Below are 22,948 nucleotides of genomic sequence, written 5' to 3' on the forward strand. Positions count from 1 at the left end.
CTTTCGTAACATCTAATGAAATACTACACCAAAAAAAAAATAAATAACAGATTTTTTTTCCCAGAAAATGCTGTTCACAAACATCAAGGAGTAAACACTCTGTGTCTAATACCTTCACTGAGAACTTCAGTCTTGATGATCTGAGAAGATCTGCAAAAGATCTGAAAAAGGCTACGAGTGACTATGTTTATAATATTAATAATTTTCCTGCTATTTTGTGTTCCTCCTGTTTCTTTTAGGCACCTGCTCTTGCATTTTGTGCTCACTTTGTAAGTGTACTGGGTTGGACTGGTAGCTGCTTCACATGTAGCCCATGTGTGGCAAAATGGGACCTCACTCAATGTCAACTGAAGCATCTCTTTTCTCTCCACTCAACAATGTGAGTAAAAATAGAGATTGCTGAATAGAGTTTTTCCTCAACATAAGGCCTGGGGGCCTCTTAACAAAACATCTGTGAAATGAATTGTTCATGTGCAGACTAAATGTGTTGATTAAATTTCCAAAATTTTCTCTGGTCAATTAGAAAGCCACCTGTAGTGTATTTTTCCCTTAACTCACTAAGAGGCTATTGATATTCATAAGCTGCTGACTATTAGGAGCTAAATTCTGCTTTTATTTAAACAGTTCACAGTCACTTGAGTAGCTCTGCTGAAGGTCACGCATGCACTGAGATTTCTTCCATTAAGGAGGAGTGACTGTCAGCCTCATCCACCTAAAAGCAGTTTCCTCTTGACACATATGTGACTTTATGGCAACTTGCAGATCCTTGTGTGTACTGCAGCTGATCAGGGGAAGTCCCTCTCTAGGACGAGAATGTAGGACAAGGTTTCGCCTTATGACTTCCACCTGTCCAGTTGCTGGGCTCCAGATCTTCCTGGGCTCAGTTTGCAGGTGGAACAGCTCACTGACCTTACAGTGTTTCAAAGCCTTTATTACTGCCTGTGTGAAAGTCACCAGAGTAAGAGTCTATGAGATTTTGTGGGTGTGAGAGATCAAAATCTGTTTGAAACTATGAGGTCCTAACCCAGTTTTTGATACTTCCATGCATTATTTCAAAACACTGCTGTGTTTTTTAGTTTGTTGTGTTGTCCCTCAGTACAGGACGTGGCCATCAGGTAGGTCTGGGCTTCGCTGCCTGGCAGGGTGGCAAAAATGGCTGGTGTTTGGTACCTCAGCCAGTCTGGAAACCAGACGCTAACATTTTGGAGAAAAAGTGAAGCTATCATCCTTTCTGCTGTGAGGGGTGGTTTGTGGTAGCTGAATGTATAGACTGCCATGCAATTTACTTCTACTGGGTCAGAAGCCACTGGACACCACTGTGTGGATGCTGGAGCTCTTTACTCTTTAGCAGCTCCCATTCCCATGGGACAAATTCAGCCCATCACAGAGGAAGGAGTAGCGTTCCCACAGAAGTAATGAGGAATCTGAATCAGAGGCAACTGCTCTGCCCAACTTGAAGATTGCCAGTGTCTCAGCACACATAACTGGGAAAGATCCAGATGGAATCAATTTCCACAATCCAGTGGGTGACATGAAGTGGAAAACATTCAAGGAGGGTAGAAAACAAATAAACAAACAAATAAACAAAAAAAATCAAGAAAAACTCTTCTTGTTTCTTATTGCTCAACAGTTTACTATGGTTATTGTTCCATTTTGCCCACAGACTTGTGACCCCTCTCATTTTATTTCACACTGCTTTCAATTCCCTTTTTAAAACAAAACAAAACAACTCAAAGTGTTGCTAAAGCTGTGTCAAACTTATTTATTGCTGTTTGCAAGTCTTGCATGGGCTGATGTTAGTATCAATACCAGAGATGGATGGGACACCTGTCCCATCCACACCATTGCACACACAGTGCTGAGCCACCAGCGACGCGCCTTGATTGGACATTGGAGTATTATATGAAGAGAGGGATGAGTTAAAGGAATAATTATATTTAACAATAGTCCGCATAAACAGCAGGCCTCCATCCTCACACTAGCACTGCCTGAGGTTTTGAAGTGCTGCTAATGCAGGATGAATTAGTGTTTTCACAATCTAAATAAATAAACACAGTATATCTATATACATATTCATATCTTAAAATGCATGCATACAAATGCTTACATGTACAAATACATTTATATGCACACAATATATCCAGAAAATTGTGATCAGTGTGGATGTCAGGAAAAGCACTGCCTGAACTAGCTTACACGTGCATACAACAAGGCCTTCTCCTCCATATTGCTGTTTCACCACCTTTATCCTGAGATCAGCTAAAGCATGGATGTGGCACAGAGAAAGTACAGCGCTTTTAGAGTGCCTTGTCTGCTTTTGCAGAGGTGCTATTTACTGCTTACACGCCAGTTTAAGGACACAGATGTACTAACACAAGTACCTTTGTTCCATAATTTGCTCTGTCTCTAATGGGAGCAACCTGTCCAGTAGGCAGAAGATTCTCACCCTGGGACACTCAAGACTGGAAGGAAGCTGAGCCGTCCCTTTCCTGGACTGGCTCCATGTCAGGCATTCAGTTTTGCTTATAAAATGTGAGAAAAGCCCCAGTGGGGTAAATGGTGCTTGTGCTGGCAAAGGAGAGAAGCAGCCTGCAGAGATGTAGCTTTGTTCAGAGCATAGATGCCTGTGGACAAAAGCCTCCCAGTTCATATTTCCTGGTCCCTGGGAGGTTTAACAGTGTGTAGCCAGGGATTCATCCCTGTGCCCAAGCTTGCTCACACCGTGTGCCTCGGCATGGGGTAGGAGAGGCCCGTGTCTGCGCTCCACGGAGCCCTGTGGATGCTGGCACTTCCAGGGCTGTGTGGCTGCTGGGTGGAGCTTTTCTGGAAGACAGTTCTGGAAGTGGGTGCCTCAAGCCATCTACATCTTGCCTTAAGTCCCAAAGCACTTTTTTTTTTTTTTTTTTTTCCTGTTCCTGACTCAATGTGCCTCAGAAGACTTCTGGTAACAACTTGTTTTTGGCTGGAGATACCATGAGAAAATAACTCCCCCAGTGCTATTTTTTTTCTGGCTCTCTCTTTCTGAGTCCTGGACAGAATTAGAAGAGCACAGTCACACCTCTCCTCCTCTAAACTGTGAATTTATTCCCAGTCTTTTCACTTTTCCTCTTCTCCTGAGTATTGCAGACACCTTTGATCACTTTGTTCCCATTTTGAATGCTTTGTTCCCCGACTGGACTCTGTCCAGTGTTCCCACAGGCAGAGCCCCAGCAAGACAGGGTTTGCTTTTACTTTAGACATCATCTGGACAGTGGAGCACCCCTGCCAGCTGGAGCAGCCAGGAGCCATCCAGGGAAGGAGGCATCCCAGGTTCCAAAATGTATTGCTGAAGCTCTGCCAACAAATGTAAGGGTGAAATAATGGTATTCAGAAGATTATTTGCAGTTTTTGCTGGTGGCATCAGAGTCTGATCTCAATTACAGTGAAGTAACCAGGCTAGATTTGGATCTGGATTAGACTTGACCACATTTAAGTCCCTTTTAAAAGTTTGCTTCTGCCACGCTACTCCAATGAATCAAGTTGTCTTGCACATAAAGGCATATTATTGTCCTACTTCCTTAGCATCTTTCTGTTTGTTTATTCTTGGGCTTATGCATGAAATTTTCACCAGTAAAAATATAATAGGCTTTTAAATTAATTTAATTAAAAAGATACAATCATCTGTGAAGATTCTTAAATTGAATTAAACCCATTTTGTTATGGACAGAGCATCAACATTGCAAAGTTGGTCTAGTACTGCCCTGTATAAGGTTTTCTTTAAGCAGTTACTTCTGATTGTGCCAGGTGTTTATAATTCTGGATTAATTTGCTGACATTTCTAGCTGAGACCTTCCTAAGTGTATATTTCACTTAGATGCTTTTGCAGAAGCTAACAACCAGGATCCAGCAGTTTTTAAGGATGATATTAAGGATACATTGGTAAAAAGTTGATTTGATTTTTCTTTTGTCCTTTTGCTTTTAAGAAGGGCTAGTGCTTCTATGCATTGCCACTAGGATTTGAAACTTGTCAGGGGAGAATAATTTTTTATGTCTGGAGTGTGTTCTCTCAGTTTCCAGTGAAAAGGAGATTGAATTTTGCATACATACCATAGCTTATTATTAGAGTTTTGTGAGATATTTTTCTAAGAATTATGGTCATCTGTGACCTAATCTGCCCCGCCACAATTCCTCCCAAGATTAGACTCAGTAAAGATATCCTACATCTGGGTTTTCTTGGACATATCCTCCTTTTCTCACTCTGGAAACCTTGTCAGTGCAGATTTTGAGGAATTCATATACATGTCCTGCGCAGATGGTATGAGCATGTGTTGTAAGTCTGGTGCACTCCAGAAGTCCTTGATTTACAGCACAAAGTAATTGTCCATAGTGTGAGGAACACGGTCATGATACCAGCTCAATAGGTGCTGGAAAATAAAGAGGCATGCTGCTCTACATAGGGAGTCTTGAGCAAAAATTTGGAAACACCTGGACTGCTTAAGCAGACTGAGGGAAGAGGCTTATTTCTTACACCATCATTTTAATTCAAATTTTAATCCCAAACTTTTCATGCTACTTATGTCTGTGTTACAAACATAAGGCACATTGGTATTCACATTGTACTCCTGGACTGTCCAGTAAAAGATGAATGGTTTCTCACAGTAAAGAATCTTTAATTGGTGAATAATTAAGAAAATCACAGTAATGATTTGAATCTAACACAAATAAAAATCAAAGCATGAACCACAATAAATGAACAGTTGGTGACTGAAATGTGATTTCCTGCAAGTATGCCTGCTATTTGATGGTGGTAGCAAAGCCTCGGACATAGAAAATATGTCAAACCCAAAAGTAAATGGACAAAAGTACTATCTAAGGTTCCAAATCAGGAAATTTCCACCTAGGATGACCTAAAAAAAATAAACAGAAACCTAATGCACATAGTCAAAAGCTGTTTGATACCAATGCCCCTGAACCGCAACATTTAAAATTACTACTGCTCATGTAATTTTCCCCAAGTCTGGTTTGTGATCTTTGTGTGTACTAATGTGCCAGAAGTGCATATCTTTTGGGAAAATTTGTGGCATGCATTATGCAGTGAGTTAGTTGCAAAGACATCAGGTCTCATACATTTGAGCTGGGCTCATATATTTTTGGACTTATTTATGGCTGCGATTTTCCATGTATTGTGTCCTAATACCACATGGCCATTAAAAACTCAGGAGGTATTGAACTGGCATGTAGGGCCTTCCTTCACAGGTAAGACTGAGGCTGCTCTGACCTTGCAGCTTAAGCAATGAAACTGGAAAAAAATTGCTTTGCCAAGAGTAAATCAGGCCTCAAGTCCCTGGGGTTGCTCTGCACTTGGCTTCCCCTCTGCTCTGTCATGGCATGCTGGTGGCCCTCCCTGTCAGGACAGGTACACCATCTGCATCACACCTACATTTGGGCTGTCATTTAGGTACATTTTAGAAAGGGGTTTTATTTTTGTTTGTGTGTTTGCAGTTTTTTGTGCAAAGGCTGTTTCACTTCCATAGACATTTCCAAGGTAAATTGGGATCTAATCCTTGACACCCTGTGAAGATACAGGTAAAGTTGAACTGGTCATGTTTGGCTTTTCCATCTTACTGGTCATTGCTCATTTTTCTTCTAAATCAAGTCAAACCAAGTAATTCCAGAAGTTACCTTGAAGCAAAATTTTGGGAAGAATTCCTTTTAAAGGCATTTTAAAATGACAGAATATGCATGTATGCATGCATATACTTGAATTTAACATTTTGAATAGCATTTCATCTCTGTATTTTTATCAAAATAATATAAAATTTTAGAGTATATCCGTACATTAAGCATCAGATTTTCCCACAAGCTGCATATTGAGCTGGAAAAAAGGATGAGACATATCAGTTCATATTAGGCACTGGTGCCACACATAAAACAAAAGGGATGGACTCTTATCAGTTGGGATCATGCTTTGATGTTATGTCCTCAGTAATAATATTCAGAATTGCACAGTATGTCAGAGACCTGCTACTAAGTCAAGAAAAAAAATGGTGCACCATGAAACAGGTAACAGCATAAATCCTTATAGAAACAATAATTATTGGAAACATCTTTTTGGGATGAGAACCATATAGCTTTTAAAATATGTTCTTGGGGAAATTTGCCTTGCAATTTATAGAATATGAGAATAAATGGTCGACCCTACTGGCCTTTTTTGACAAACTTACATTGCAAGAAAGTTTTCCAACCTGTTCTTATGTGAAATGAATGGAAATGAAAGCAGATTTGGGCCCTGTTTCTATATGGTTCATATTAGAGATGGGCTCAAACCAAACCCACTAGATCAGAACATTCCCAGACTTTGAGGAAGTTTGGCTCTGATTTCAGTTTTAAAATTCAGTGCTGGCTCCTTTCAACAAGGAACTAAATCATCTGAGTGCTGCTTTGGGAAATTTGGATCCAGATCAGTACTCTGCAGCTGCAGCCCTCATTGAAATCTAGAGCTCCTTGAGACCAGTCTAGGGGGGGTCAGGAGACCACGAAGCTCTCCCAACATCTCATCCTTGCAGACAGCCCAAGTGAGGGCAATAGTCACACTCGGGCTCTGCCAAGAAGGAGATCTGGAAGTAAGAGGTGCATGGAGGGCACACACACAGTGCCGTGTATCAGCCCTCTCGGGAAGGCTGTGTATCCCAAATCAGCCAACACTCAGGTTAGTTTCCCTGCAGTGTCTATTCTAACAGTTTTGTTTGACAAGTTTTCACCGTTCCAGTCCCTGTGGCGTAGTTGAGGACTGGGATTGTGTACGAGCTGATTGGTCAGATTGGCTAGCAAAACTGTTAGTGGAAGCTTACAAAGTGCTTGATCCTGGAAAACCTAGAGCTGTGAGTTCTGAAGATTTGCTGACGATGGCAGTGACAGGTGAAACAGACCTGAAGTTTGTGCTGCTGTTATACATGGTAAAGCCACTGCTTTTTACATTTTTCCTTAAAGTCAGTCAAAAGAGTCTAAAATGTTTCTCCCAAGTGGCCTGTATGACCACACCAAAGCCACTGAGGTGCTGAACCTCTGCAGCAAGGACAGCAGGTCCTGCAAGGAAAGGAATAAATACACCTCTTAGATTTGGTCCCATTCTCTCTGCCCCAGCACCATGGCTGAGCTGCAGACATGGGGGGCAGACCCTGCAGTGATGGAGTCATGAAGAAAGGCACGGTGATTTCCTCCAAACTCAGTATCTGCACAAGGAGTTGGGAGAGGAATTCTTGGAGACTTCAGGTGGAGAAATGGACCTGTATCCTAGGTCCACTCACTGAATGGCTACTTGCCTTTTGTTCACTAGACACATCCTTCACTCTTCTGTAATATAAAGGGGGCGAAATTATTTTATTCCTTTGTTGACAGAGACCTGACTGGACTGTCCCAGTCCAAGCTGCTGTTCAGCTAATAAAGCAAGTGCATTTACAGATCCATAGTTTGTGACGATGCTTTGTAAGACTTGTGTGATAAGAAACATGTGCCTTGCAACCTTTCCATGATCCTGTTTGGCCATGAGGATTCTTGAAAACGGAGTGTGGCAGAGGAACAAGACAGAAGATGCACTTGGGAATGGGAGCAGTATGGTCTATATTATGCCATCTCTCTCAAAACCCATTATTTTTTTACTTCAATCTGTTGGACTCGTTCTGTGTCCATTTTAGCTGTTCAGTACAGTGACAACCTTTCACTTTCTCTCTGTATTGCACTTAGAACAAAGGAGAGCCCATTTCAATTTAATCTTTGGTGGTATTGTATTAAACATGCATACTCTTAACACTGCTTTTAAAGATCTCTTAACACCTTTCAGGTTTAAATATTGACTGTGTCAAAAGTCACTTAAATAGGTAACTCACTGCAGTGCTGTTTTTCGAAAAGAAAGATTTTGGCCATCTCCAGTTCTTGTTTCAGATGGTCTTTTATTCTTCGTGTTAAACAATCACTTTAATTGAGCCTATAGACCTCTAATATAATTGCAATCCATCAGCTTTTATGAGTTCAAATGAAACAGCAGAGAGTGAATCAGTGTGGGAGAAATTGTCAGATTCTTTGAGGTGGTTGGAAGGAAATTTATTCCTCAAATAATAACAAGACATCATGTACCATCACTCATCAAGCTCTTAACACCTAATCTTGCACAGGGCAAAGTTTTCAACAAGTTCTTCAAAGGGGTTATGGTTTTGTTGGCCACTAGATATTTTTGTATAACCTCTTGTGGAAGTGCAGCATTTCCCTAAGCATGTGGAGGTGCTAACTTCTGTTACTGACTCGCAGAAAGCTGTTCCTGACCTTGCTGAAGGTTGACGGAACATAAAGTGGTCCTTGCAAAGAGGCAGTGAGTTTGAGCTTTCTTTTCCTTCAGCTGTTAAATGGTCATTGAAGTAGGACATGTAATATTCCACTTTCCATATGCCTTAAATAATTTTGAAGCCAATTTTTACTGTGCCTTTTGACTTTCAAACAGGATTGCTTATGTCTAAGAATCACATAATATTTTTCTGGGACTCTAATTACTTAGGCTGACCTAATGTCCTAACAAACTTTGGCAAAAGCTACTTTTACTCCTTTTCCCAGTGGGACAAACTGCATTTACTGAGCCATTATTTTGCCATGTTAAAAAAGGTGAAGGGCCTGATACTTTTTATACTTTTGTGATTCCCTAATGAATGGAAATTACATTAAGATGTAGAATGGAGGATTATCCTTACATTGTAGTATATGGTAATTTTAGAAGAGAAAACAGAGGTATGTATTAGTCTGACCTCATTTTTGCCAGGTTACTGTGAAGTAAGAAAAGTACTGGAAATGTGTACGTAAAAAGCTCGTGTACTTAAGGTCAGAATCTGCCCAAATCCATTTTTACCCCTAGGCTACTAGTCCTACTGTCTGGAATTCCCTTCCTATTTATTGCCCTGGAATTCTGTTATTTTTACAGTACTTGAGATTTCTAGGTCTAATGCTCTTAGAGTTTTACAAGGGAACAGTCTCCTGAGTAAGATCTGAATTTAGGATTTGGCTGACATGCTCCATGACTGACAAAGTTACTGCAATTGAGCCTGATCTTCTATTTAGGTCAATTTACAGTTATCTTTCCAACCCTTTTTGGTCTTACCTCGAGGAAGCCCTAAAAGTATGTGTTTTTTTTTTTTTTCGTCTCTTGACTTATCTACTCCTTTTTACTCCTTATATTGTTATTTTTCACCATCTTTTACAATTTTGAGTTTGTTTGGAGGAAGACAAAGCCCCTAGAGCTGCAAAGATTTACGGACATGAGTAAGCCTTAGACAATTCATTGGTCTGCTGGAATGTGTGTAATTGATAAAAATTAGCTCATCAAGGGTGATTCAGCTGTGCAAAGTTACTCATTTGCATAAGGTTTCAGAGTATTAGTGCAGCATGAAGCATACGTAATTCAAAAGCAGTGTTGGTCTGAGATAAGCACTCTCCTTGCCCTTGTGTATGTTTTTTTCTTTTGTCTCAGGAGTCTTAAGCAGAAATACATTTTTGGCAGCTTCAACAAATCAAATAAAATTTAGAAACAATGGCAGTCTTAAAAAAAATCTGTCAGCAATGATTATTCTTTTTTTTTGCTGTAGGCACATTTTCAGCTGAAAAAGAGTTCTGCATTTAAAAAACTGTGGTCTTAAGAAAGCTCATTGATGCCCAAGTACTTTTGCAAGTTAAATCTTCAGGCATAAAAATGCTTTTCACTGGGTTATCCATCTTATGGAAGCTCAGCCAAGCAGAAATGTTTCCTATCAAGCAGAATTTGATGCAAACCTTTTCTTCACATTGTTGTGCAGCTACTTTGGGTGGACAGAAGGAATTGCAACAGTTTTTTGCTTTGGTGCACATGTTGTCCAAGTTGCTGAGAATCAAGGTACAAAAATTCTCTGAACCTCACAAAACACTGACCTGCTGGCCCTGAAACCACAAGGAGCTGAAGCAAGTGCTCCCATGCAGAGATAGTCCCAAAGACCTGAAGGTAAGTTAACTCTTCTGATCTCTCCCGAATCAAAGGGAGAATGCTCAGCACCATGCAGGATCACAGAAATGTAACTTGTCGGCTTGGGACCAGCCTGCTTAAATGAAGCCATATAAAAGTGTAAAGAAAATATGGTGAGCAGGGGCCAGAATAAACAATTAGGGATGGCTGAGAAGAAAAAGGGGTTAATTTTCTTTAATTTGTCTGTCTGACTCTTTTTTGACTTGAAAACTCCTGCACTGATATCAAAGTAAACTCAAAATGTTTGTGCTGGCAGAATTACACTTGCATCAGGTTCATTTGGTTTTGCTGTCAAGCTAAGAATTGAGCTTGCAGCCACACAAACCTGTACCTGTTCTGAAAATTAAGGAATATTAATGAGTCTGGATATGATTTTGCATTGTTCTTGCATTTTCCTAGAATTTCCTGCTCTTGGGATTACAGCATTGAAATTTTGAAACTCAAGGAGACCAAATGCATGGAATAGCCATGAATCTGGATGGGTGAGAGCCAGTCCCCAGAAGTGCCAGCCTGCAGCATGTCCCTGCTCCAGGTCCACCTCCTTCATCTGTCTGGAAAACATGGAGCAGAGGATTGATGAGCACAGTGAACCCAGCTAATAATCACTTCCCTCCCTGTGGGCAGAGGCTGGGCTCTGCTCCAGCCGTTTGACTTGTCTGGGAATACATCAGCCTGGGTGCAGGACAGAGCACTTCCTGACTGGGAATCCTGGACTGTTGGATCCTGAGCTGGACCTTGCTGTGGAATAAGCAAGGGGCCAGTGGTACAGCTGGAAAGAAACTGCAGGCTGTCGAACCTGGCTCCAGTCCCACAGGGAAAGGCAGCCTCTGCCCCTGTCACTTCTTGTACCTCCACTGCATCTCCTGGACCACCTTCATCCATGATTCAGCTCCATTTGTTGTCACATTCATCATCCTTGTGTATGCAAAAACAAAAAGGCAAATGACTGCCATGGAAAAAACCCAGTTTGTCAAATGAGGGAGAAGTGGAAGTTTTGAAACTGTAGGGAACTCATCTGGTGTCTTGAAAAATATCCTCATTTCAGCTGTGGGTGCAGGGCTAGCTTGTGCAGCTGCTGATAGACATGTTTTTGAGGAGACCATCAGAAATGTATCACTAAATGGCACTAGCTATCTGGAAAACTTAGCAGTGTCATTTGAGAGACAATTTCTTCTGAGTTTTCTGGACTTGACTGTGCTAATGTGACAGGGATGTGCTGGTTTTACTTCAGCACAGACACACTAGACATCTTTTTTTTTTTTTTTTTTCCTCAGGATGATTCTGAAATTGTCTGGTTGGAGAAGAATATTTACATTGCTCTTTTTGTTCCTAGTTCAAAACCCACCTCCCTTAATCTTCATGGTCTGTATGTTTTAGCCTTGCCTCTGCCAAACGAAAGACCTGAAGCTGTTTTACGTGTTCATAACTCTGCTTATTTTCATAGCTGCTCCTGACTTACATGTGGAACTCCCGACTGTGAACATTTTCTGTGCCACTTTTTTCAGACTGTGCATTCTAGGTCTCTCCACATTATGGCCCATGAGTCACAGAACGAAATGTCTAACAGGACATTTGTGTTATGTCTGCAGCAGAAAAAAAGACCTCAGTGGTTTCACATGAGAAAGTTGAATCCTAAATGTGGGTGGAAAAAAAAAATAAAGAAAAGGGATAAAAAGACACCACCAGATAAATATGATACATGTATTCTTTTCCTGTAAAAGATTTACTTATGCAAATAAACCACATTTTCAAAGACACTTCTTGGGGGTTTTTTTCATACTTTAAATGGGTCACCTTGAACAAAAGCCATATTATGAAGGAAAAAGAAAACGCAAAACAAGTCTGACCTTGAGCAAATTTAGTGTGGCAATGATTCATCCCAGTATCATCTTAGTCAGATAGTCAGCCTCAGCTAATCATAAACCCATGATTGCTGTATATATGTGTGAGTGTATTTATATAAATATACATATTTATTTATGGCCACTCATATTGGAACGAGAGATGAACTCAGCATCTGTCACACATAGCACAAATTAGTCTGTAAGACCCTGTTTAGGGGAGATCTTAAATATGCATTAGAAATTCTAAGGTGCTGTGTAAGTTTAAGAGCACTCACATGCTTTTCTGAACTGAATTGCAAGAATTTATTCCTATCCATATTGAAATCTGTTGAAAGACCAGCCCAATGGTGCTGACTTGGCCTTATTCAAGGGCTGCACCTCTGTCTACATCTAGTGAAGCTCAAGGTTTTCTTTAAACAATTGTAGCAGAAATGCTGTATTCAATATGGAAACATAAACTAAGTTTGGTGTCTACATCTAGGGGACTTGTCAGTAAAAAGTGATTGCAAGCTACAGCCAGTGGTACCCCTTATTCAGAAGAGAGTTATGAAACATTTGTCCATTAAGGCTGTTTGTGAGAAATCCCACTTTCCATGCGACAAAAACAAACCAGGCCCTTCTGCTCCTCCGGTCAGACTGGTGAAAATGAGAACTGCTGGGGACCCTGGGGGGCTTTTCCATCCGACATGCACATCTTTAGTGAGGGAAAAAGCAAGGATTTATGAAAGCCCAGAGGAGAGAAGCAAATAAAATAATTTATCCCAGTGTGAAATTAGAAAGGAGCAAAATATATTTGTGCTGGGTGTGTTTCACTTGTCAGTTTATGGGTTCTAAGCAATCTAAATAATTACTGGGTTGCAAACATGATGTCTCCAGTTACCCACATTTTATCTTACCTTTTTGTTTTTCAAAGAGGTTCAAAACCAGACAGAACATACTATTCCTTCACACTCTGTAATGTTTATATTTGGAAATAAGATTAGAAGTCTTCAAATGAAAGAGAGTTTTATTTCAGGGAGGTAAAATTGCTTATTAAGCCTGCCCTTAAATCCAGCTGCCTGACCAAACCCTAAGTGTTGCAAAGTGCAAACATTTCTGTGAGCTAGAGTTTTCTGCTACTTTCACTGCTGCAGTCAGCAAGCCATTGTTAGGCAATAGGTGTAAGTATATGACTATATGGGTGGCTGTGTTTGTAAAGAATGGATAATACCCTTTATACAAATCTTCTTTTAAGTTTCAGCACTAAATAGAAAACATTCTTGCAATCTCTTTGTTGTTTGGTCAAACTTTGACTCACACTGCTTTCCAGAAATGTTCCTATTTTTTTAAGTGTCCCCAAGCTATCTATCAAAATCAGGTTTTTTTTCTAAGAAAATTCCATTTAGAAAGAAGGAAGTAGAAGACAACAAAGGCAGACAGCCTGTGACAATGACTCATTATGTTCCTTATAAATTATGGCTGTGAAATTAATGCAAATTGTTTCTCACAGCTTCAAAACCCACTATAAGACAATAACTTAGGGCTACAGAAAGAGAAGCACCTAGAGAAATAATGGCATTGAAAAATTTTTGTAAACAGAACGAAGTGTGCAATAAACAGTAGAGTTATTTGGAAAGCCCTCGAAGATGCATTAGCAGATTAATTTCATGTTGCGGCACGCAAAACTAAAACAGAATCAAACTCGAACTTGTGGCTCTTGTGGTATTTATTAAGCCTGAAATTTCTGTAATTTGTTTGGCAAGCTACCATTACATGGGGCAATACTAATCGGGAAAAGATCTGAAACCTTCAGGAAAAGCAGCAGATGTTCAACCTCTAGAGTTCAATCTACTCTGACTAGCAAAAGCGCTTTATTTCTCTGTGTCGGAGGTGGACTTCGTGGTGTGCTTGGGCTGCAGGAAAGCAGAGCACTGCAGCACACGCTGGAAGCTTAGCACACCACCCTGTTGGAAGGGATTAGAAAGGCTCATGGGCTCTTGGTCTCCATGTCGTCTCAGCGTTCAGGTACTTTGTTGTTATTTCTGTCAGGAATGGGAGAGTCTTCAGAGCCAAGTGTGCACACTTGCTTTGCTGTGAAGCTTGCATGTTTGCTCTGCTTCTCAAACCAGGCTGGTAACAGAGTTATTGGTAAGCGTGGCACGAGCCTCCAAATGTGTTTGTGGTTGCTAGAATTTTTATGTTCTTAGTTAAGAAGATGGATCCCTGCAGCTGCATCATCACTACTACCTTCCCCTACCTACAGTGTTGGTACAGCGTCTCAGAAAGCACTTGAAACCAAACCAAAGACCTCCACAGCTGAAGGCACAAACCATTATAGTTCTGTCCAGAGCACTACAGTCTGCAATGAACCAATGCCCTCTGTAGAGCAAATACCATTAAGGGATACCCAAAATTCAGTGACTAGCGCATGGTCGCTTTAATTGATCTGCTCTGCAGTCACTTGCGGCTGTCTCTCAAGAGCAAGGATCCATTAAAATTTGTAGACAAAGAGCTTTAGCCTAGAGTCCTTTGGTGTTCAAGTCTGTTACTCCTAAGCACGCCTCTTAATTGTGCAAGGCAGCCACATCATTGCTATACTGAAAATCACTTTGTTTACAAAATCATTTTTTATGTCTTAGTTCTCTTTGAGGGTCAGAAAACAGATTTGGAAACTTTCCTGATGTACCTTTAAGAAATGTCTTAACTACCAACAGGAGCTAGCTGAGTCACCACCAAGTCACCATGTCCCTGGGCATACACTACAGCTCTAAGTTACAGCAGAAGCATTTTGGAGGAATTGTGTTGGTGCATGTACATATATTTGTGTACTGCCCTAATTATTGTTTCAAACTTAAAGGACTTAAGAGGATGAACTCACTCAGATCTGGCTTTTACAAATACTTCGGTAGTGTAACTGAATTCCAGCTCATTCTCTCCTTTGAGGGATAGATCTGGCAGTGTATCATAAGGGATATTTTCCTGTCATTTTAAGAAAGCAAGGTCCTTTATCTTTCCATGAAATTACAAAGAGTTTCCTTGAAGCCATAGCTTATCACGCATCCTGACCAGCACGGAAGCACTCACTCCTGATCATTACATTAAAAGGTCTTTTGAGGAAACGGTTTGAACCTTTGATCCCAAGAAAACTATTTGATAGGGCATATTTCATATCTTATGTGTATTTCTTTAGTGCAGCATTATTAATAGTTCTGGTTTTTCCACCAACTGCTTTAGCTGCTCATCTTTTACATAAAAACTCCCCAAGAAATGACACTTTTTTTCTTATTAAGAGAAGTGTAACAACTCTCTTGTGTTTTCAGAGATTCCACTCTATTGACAGTGGACTGGATTAAAGGACTATAATTTGGACATTATTACTACAGCTATTAATGGGAACATCATGTCTTTACCAGCTCCCCAGGGTTTGGGCCAGATTGTCACCCCACCTATTTCATCTCCTAGCCCTCTGTCATGCCCCACATCCTGTATCCAGGTGAGCTTGCCTGGGTTTAGGTAGACAGAGTCAGACCCCTGTTTCACCTTGCCATCCTGGATGGTGAAACAATGCTGGCATAAATTCAATGGGCCCTCAGCACGTCAATAGATATGTGAGCCGAGGAAGGAAAGGGGAAGACTGTTTTCAGGAGGAAAATAAAAAGGCAGAAGGCTGGAGGGGAACAGCGTGGTGAAACACAGACAGAGCACATGATAAAACATCTCCTTTTAAGAACGACACAGAACTGCCACCCTTTTCTATGCGCTCCAGCCTTGCCATGGGGCAAGGTGGCTTCAACCAAAAAAGCTCTGTCCTCACATCTGGGTGGTAGTGAAGAGATACTGGGGCAGGAAGAGTGGATGATGGACTTCACCTGCACCATTTCCTTCTTTTGTTACTGTACCATTTAGTTGGTTGTCATTCTACACAGTTCCTGACCGTCCCTTTGTACTTGACAATAAGCTATTACAAATGGTTGCATTAATGCTCCCTGCTGATGTAATATTCCCTCCTACAGTGTTTTGACAGTAATTCAGTAATTGTTTTCTGAGTGGGTTACTCTTTCTTCTGAGAAAAAAAAAAAAAGTAGACAACTCTTACATTGTACTGCCTATCCTCAAAATACATCACTGAAACGAATTTCTCTGATGACCTAACTGATGCTGGCTATCAGCTTTCAGCTGGCAGGCAGGGCTCAGTAAGGCTGCATCAGTCCTGGGTTTCAACCATCTTCCTGCCATTCCAGGAGTCCACAAGGCAACTGTGTAATTGGCTCATACTCTTTTCTTGCTTTTGCTGAGCTTTTTCTGCTAAACCAAATGCATTTCTGGACAAATATTCATTGTTTTTCCTGCATTATACTCTACAGCTTTGTGTGGCTGCAATTAGATGGCTCTGCACTGGGTTCACTTCTGGCATAGTCTCCATACTCTCTCAGGAATGCCATGTTTACAGTGCTGCTAGTAATCAGAGTAAGATGAGATGAGGGAGTTTCTGAGGCTGGCTTTCAGGATTCTTTAAAAAAAAATTAATGACACTATCAGCAGCAGCTTCAGTTCCTAACAAGTGCGTTATCATGTCCAGACTCCCATCTGCCATGATCTCATGGTCAGTAAGTCGTGCCAAGCGCCAGGCAAAGAGGCACAGCTCTGGTTACGATATGGAGAGAGTGTGACAGTATCTCTTGGCACAGAATTGCAGAGTGTGCTCAATGACTATTGCTTTACCTCTTTAATATGCCCTGGCTACGATGACATATGTATGTGCAGTATAACACGATCTCAAATGGTTGTAAAATTTGTTGAGTGAGTAAGTGAAAAACAAGGGAACACCTGGATCCTTCTGTAGCGTCTGATCCTGCACACCATGTGTCTGAGCCTCAGTGGAAGTAATTTACCCACTCTGAGCTTCACTCCAAGCAACATTTTTTCATACCTTTATTCCACCTGCTATGTAAGAGCTATAGGGCAATATTTGACAATATAAGGGAGCCAAGAGGTGTGTTTCCCACGTACAGCTTCTCCCAGGCCTACATTCTCTATCCTCTCTCTGGATGCATGAATGATTGTAAGAAATATATTAATGTACTTTTTTATATGTAGAAACTGTAGTAGTAATGAGACAGAACAGGAATAATTTAAAAAAAGAAATATACTTTGTAAAAATATCCAGATTGTTCAAAGACATGCTGTAACTCTGCTTAGTGACGTGAATTTCTGTTCATCTTCTTTATTCATTTGATTTCACACATGAAGATAAGAGACAAAATTCAATGTCTTCTCTAGGAGCTTTGTGTAAATAATGGAGCATAATGTCTTCTCTAGGAGCTTTGTATAATTGATGGAATATAATCTGAAGAGGAATCTAGAGCTCAACACCTTCAGAGAGGTGTAAGCAGTATTTAAAAGGAACTCAGAGTCCTCTTCTTTTTTTCCACTTGGGAATGAAACAAATAGGAAAAGCTCCTTGGGGGTCCTCCCCTCAGCCTCCCAAGACAAAAAAGCAAATAAAGAAATAACAGTGGAGGTGAGGAGCAGGGGGAAAACAGGATCTCAGAATGCTAAGGTGGGCATGGCACTACACAGCATGCGGAAGAACAATGAGTGTTTGTGTTTTAAATGCTCCCCAGTGCAATAACAGCTCTCCTGCAGTACAAGCAGCACCCTGAAGCCTGGTCCCACCTTTCTATTTCATCATATACCTGCCAGACGGTGACAACACTACTCTTAAAAATGGGCAGTGTGCATGCATTTGGCTTGTGCACTGTTTATTTTTTTACCTCACTAGAAACATAATCTCTAATATATGTTTCCACATCTCTTAGTTGCCAAGATCAGAGCTGCAACTCAGCAAAATGTTTAGCAGACTAGAGTGCACCAGAGAACATGCTTAAATTGTTGTAGAAATGAGATGAAATTTTTTCTAATTCCATCTCTATTCTTTGACTTTGTATTTTTTCTCACTTAGATGATCAAATTCATTAATTTTCTCGTCCATATATATGTAGCATTTGAATGTCTACTTTTATGCACTTGGAGGCACATTAAAGAAAGAGCTGCTTTGTTTAGGGCTGCTGATTTGAAATAACTTATAAGAAAACTAAAACTGAAAGACATTGTTTTGGTGATTTTTTTTTCTGAAATATATAATGCGAGAAGAACTGAAACAGGATTTGACATGACTTTATGCATATTTTTGTTTGAGTTTTGCATCATTTGTCTTAATAATTTCTGAAACTAGATTTCTGATGTTTTTGTTTTGAGGCAATAATTAATTTCAAAGTTTGTCTGAATTTAATGTTAATTTTTAAAGGGATAAGAAAATTCAATGAAGAGCTAAAAATCACCAAATTGAAAACAAAACAGCCCATTCTGAGTTGAATGAAAGTTTCAGTCAGTAGTAAACATTTCTGTTGTCTTGTTATTGTTGTCTTGTAAAAAATGTAGTTTCAGACTAAACCAAAACAAATTAAAAATTATTTTTTTCTTGAAATAACTGAAAACTGAGCTTTTGAAAGCTGTAATTGAAACCACACAAGTAAGTTGGAAAGGGAAAGATAATCTACCCACCAATCCAATAGTCGTGGTCAGCCATTGGATGAAAATTAGTGGGATTTATCTAAATTAATTCACCAGTTAAGGTTCTGCTGTATAAACCTGAACTAGTCCCTGTAAGTTTCTATTATAGCCAATGGCATGAGATAAACAGGTTTTTTTTGGAACATGCATCACATCAACTCTCTCCAGCACCTTTCTAGGATGGCATGGATCAGAAGCTCCTACTTGTTTCCTTTGGCAGTAAAAAGGGACCAGTGGCACTGCTTAAATTTGTACAACTCATGCCAAGTCAAACGGGGTGAATTGCACCAATTATGTCTTTCCAAGGAAACAGAGGTCAGGCCCAATGTAACTGAATTACATGAAATAGAATGATTTTGCTATTCTTCTTGCATGGATGATCAGGAACTCCAGATCCCAAGACAGCAAGCTCCCTCATCACTCAGGAATACAGAAGAAAAAGTCCCCTTTGCAAGATCAGAGCCAGTTCTACCAGACATTTCAATGCTAAGTCAGATCAGTCAAGTAATAATTAACTTTAATTGGCACACCCACAACAGCAACATTTATCCAGTGCAGCTGAATTATTTGAAAATCATGGGCATTCTTATCTTTAAATGAAGAGAGCAAAGAAAATAAACTTTAAGCAATATTTCTAATATTACCATTGCTATTTTTGTATGACTAAGACCAGACAGAGGAGTCCTGGCATGAGGTAGTGCTGCATTTTAATGTCTGGTCATTGCAGTATTAGTAGGTATGAGCACTGCTTATCTCTAAAATGACTCTGTGTTATCAAACCAGCTGTCAAGGGCTGATACAGCTCTTGAGGGAACTGGACTTTGGGGAGCCAGTGAGTTCTTACGTGTCTCTCAAGCACAGGGTCAGCAACTCCTCTCCCCACGCTCAAGGAGAGCAGCCTGCACTGCATTTTCACTGGTCTTCTGCTCTTCCCTGTGCTTCAAAAAGGACAATGTGTCTGTTTACAAGGAATTAATACCTGAACTGGACTTTAACTGCACTGCTCAATGACATAAGCTCCAGAAGCAGTTTCAAACATTGCATTTAAAGCCAAACTCAAGTACAAGATAGGCAGCCACTCAATGAATATCTTTGCAGATGAAGAATAATTTCATTACAGTTATGAGTGGTGTGACTTGTCTTCACAAAGATCTCCAGTGTCAGCAATTTTCCTCTGGGTGCAAAAGATGTGACATAAAGTACAGTGATAAAATCAAGGAGAAAAATATATACTGGTGGAAGGAAGGAAGGAAGGAAGGAAGGAAGGAAGGAAGGGAGGGGAAAAAAGGTAAAATACCAAAATAAATAAACTGAATGAAGGAAAAAAAAAAAGAAAATGCAAGAATAAATCCTAGTGACTGAAATGGTCATGTTGCTCTGTGTTGTACAGAACAGGTTAGAAACATCAAAAAATCCACTAAAGGGTATTTAGAAGAGAGCAAGTGGTATATGTGCGGAGTGGACTGGGAAGGACCCACTGGCTAACAGCACAGATAATATGCTTTAATGGGGACTGATGAACTGTGGCTGGTTGTTTTGGAATGCTTTCTTTACAAGTGCAGGTTCCAAAATTTTTTCTGTTAGTGTTGCAATGTGCTTTGCAGGAAATATCTGAATGCCATTAAGTCGTGACTATCATACTTTTTTTTTTTTTTTTTTTTTTTAAATTTTAGGCAGAATATATGTAGCGGTGCAAAATTAATTAAGCAAATAAAAGAAATTATTTTGTAGGAATATATGTATCAATATAATTTTAAAGCTTTTAAAATGTAGAAAATCGTTATTATTCTAATTTCTTTTTCCTGTGAAAGAACCTCTTACATTTTATTTTTTAGCCTTCACCTCCCTCTTCATCTCTCTGATTCTAATATCTTCAGGATATCTTGAAGGCTTCCACAAAAGGAAGCAGAAATGCGAGAAGTGAGTGGGTAAGACTGAAGAAGACAGAGCTGTGGTGAGAAATAAAAGCTTTGAGGAATCAGGGAAAGTGGATTGTGCTGCTGAAGATATAGATGAATGAGTAGCTGCTCTGTATTGATTCAGGTTAGAGGAGGAAGGGTCTGATGTGGTGTTGTTATTCAAATGCACAGGCTCTTGGACCAGGTATGATGAGATGACATAAAGGGAGTGTCTGCCAGTGCCGGAGAAGAAATTTGATCCAAAACCTTCTCATTCATTGCCACTTTTTAAATTGTTTTGTCCTTTCCAGTGTTCGTTAGAAATAACCTGCACACAAACTGTGAAAAAAACAGAAAAAAAGTTTTCTTTCTCCCAAGTATAGAAATTAATCTTTTCATGACAATCTTTGAGAAGCAAAATGAACAACACCACATTTTGGCAAGAGCTGACAGGGCAGATGCAGCAAACAAGTACTTTCCACTACGGAAAACCAAAAACATTCAACTTTTGTGATCAGGGGTTTGCAGAATGAACTGCAGTAGAGAACTCAGCAGTACAAAAAGAGACAAAAACCTCCTGCATGCTACTGGAGCAACAAATGGTATATTTTATCTACCTCTTTTAAAGCAGAAGAATGTTGTCAGAAATATTAACTTCTTACATGAAAATTTATGGTGTTTCTTTCAAATTCAGGGAACCAATCTGTGTTTTCTGGCACAAGGAAATCAGTTTTGTCTGCTCTTGAACATAGGCTAGTCTGTGCATTTTCTTTAGAAAGCAAATGTACAGGAAAACACTGATCTAAATAATATCCTTTATGTCTGTTGGCCAGTCTGTGCATTTTCTTTAGAAGGAAAACACTGATCTAAATAATATCCTTTATGTCTGTTGGCATAACACAAAACACTTTATGTACCAGACTTCACTTCTTTGTTTGAAGTTAACTAGCAATATAAAACTTTCAAAAGTTGGCTGTGCAGGTCTTCCTTTGGACTTCTGGGGAGATGTCTTCAAACTGGCATGTTTTAGCCTGTGCTTTGCTTAGATTTGTACATTCTTGGTATGTGTGTACACCCTTGTGCTATACAGGGACATACAGTGCGTGATTATGAATGCTCACCAGGAGACCTGCTTAAGACACGTATTCTAGAGGCAGCAGAGACCAGGGCTTGAGTATTTGCCCAGATGTCAGGTGCTGCTGAATTTTAATCCTGGGTCTGGCATGGATTTGCTGTGTAGCCTGTGGCAAATCACATAATCTCCCTGCATCAGAGTCCCCACCTGTGAAGTGGGGATAATAACACTGACAATTTCCTACCTCACAGGCTGTTTTGAGGATTAATGGATGTCTGAGAAGTGCTTTGTGTACTGGAAGTCCTGGCTTATGGGGAGGTATTTTGACTGTGTCTGACTGAAATTTGGATCATTGTTTTGGACTTTTCAGGAAGAATGAAAGAAAAATGTATAGAAAATAGCAGCACCATCCTAACAACTCTTTTGGCATGAAAAATGTTGCTGTGTCTAGGTCTTGTCATGCATGAAGTTGTTGTACACAAGTTCACTGTTGGTATCAGCAAGTGGCCTCACTTAAGGAAGCATTTGGAGGATTAATTCTTCACTTGGAAATTCTCACACCAGACCCATAGAGTCTGAATAAGAACTTGAGAAATTGGTGAATCATCCAGTTTAGTTTTCTGCAGACTAAATTCTTCCTTTCTTGCTGCAGTTACCCCTATATTGCATGTTGGTGTAACCTAGGCCTATGACAATCACTGAGAAAGGACACAATCTTTGAGAAGGTGCAGCCCTGACACACTGGCAGGGCTAGGAGAAGAAAAGGGAGCAGGAGTGCCAGAAGGTCCCCCAGTGAGAGAGGAATGCAAAAGGGAAACAAATCCCATTCTTTAACAGCCATCCATTGCCATGGTGTGAGAAGGCAGGATTGTGTATGGGAAGACCTCAAGGACTCTGAGCTCTGTACCCCAAGGACTCTGAGCTCTGTACCCCAAGGACTCTGAGCTGCCTTTGGCTCAGGTAGGGACAAAATGCATTCAGCTGCTGTGGCTACCCACACAGCAATGCCAGTGCTATGGAAGGTGCTCCCCCCTGCCTCAGCATGCCCTGCTCTCACCCCAAGAGTAATGCTGCCTCCTCTGTGAACCACTGAGGAGAGAAAAACCAGTGGAAAATGGGGGTGGGGGGGGGGGGGAATTTTTTCCCTCTGAGTATTTTCAAAGTCAGCTAAGCTTGCTAATGTGGGGGTAGTTAGCTGAGACCTGGAAAGATGCGGTTGAAGGTGGGGGTGGCAAACATGAGCACCTTCCACTGGTGTTTCTGATCAAGTTCCCCTATTGCAAAACTAGGACTTCAGCCTGAGTGGGAGTGGTAGAGTCTAGTCCCTTTCATGGAAAAAGAGAGACCATGATTCTCCATTACCTGCAACCTTGCATAGTCACTATCAGCCCTGCAGAGTAGGAGTAAAATACTATTGGTCTGATTGGTACCTCCACTTTTAACTCACTTTGCACAGTGTAAAATGACTATGAAGTAAGATGTAAAAGGTTGGAATTATTGATGGTAAAACCATGAAATGCCCATGTCATTTTTTTCTCATTGAAGCTGTGGACTGAAAAATCAG

The sequence above is a fragment of the Onychostruthus taczanowskii genome, unplaced genomic scaffold (genome assembly GCF_017590055.1).
Source record: "Onychostruthus taczanowskii isolate IOZ18803 unplaced genomic scaffold, ASM1759005v1 scaffold48, whole genome shotgun sequence".
Taxonomy (NCBI): domain Eukaryota; kingdom Metazoa; phylum Chordata; class Aves; order Passeriformes; family Passeridae; genus Onychostruthus; species Onychostruthus taczanowskii.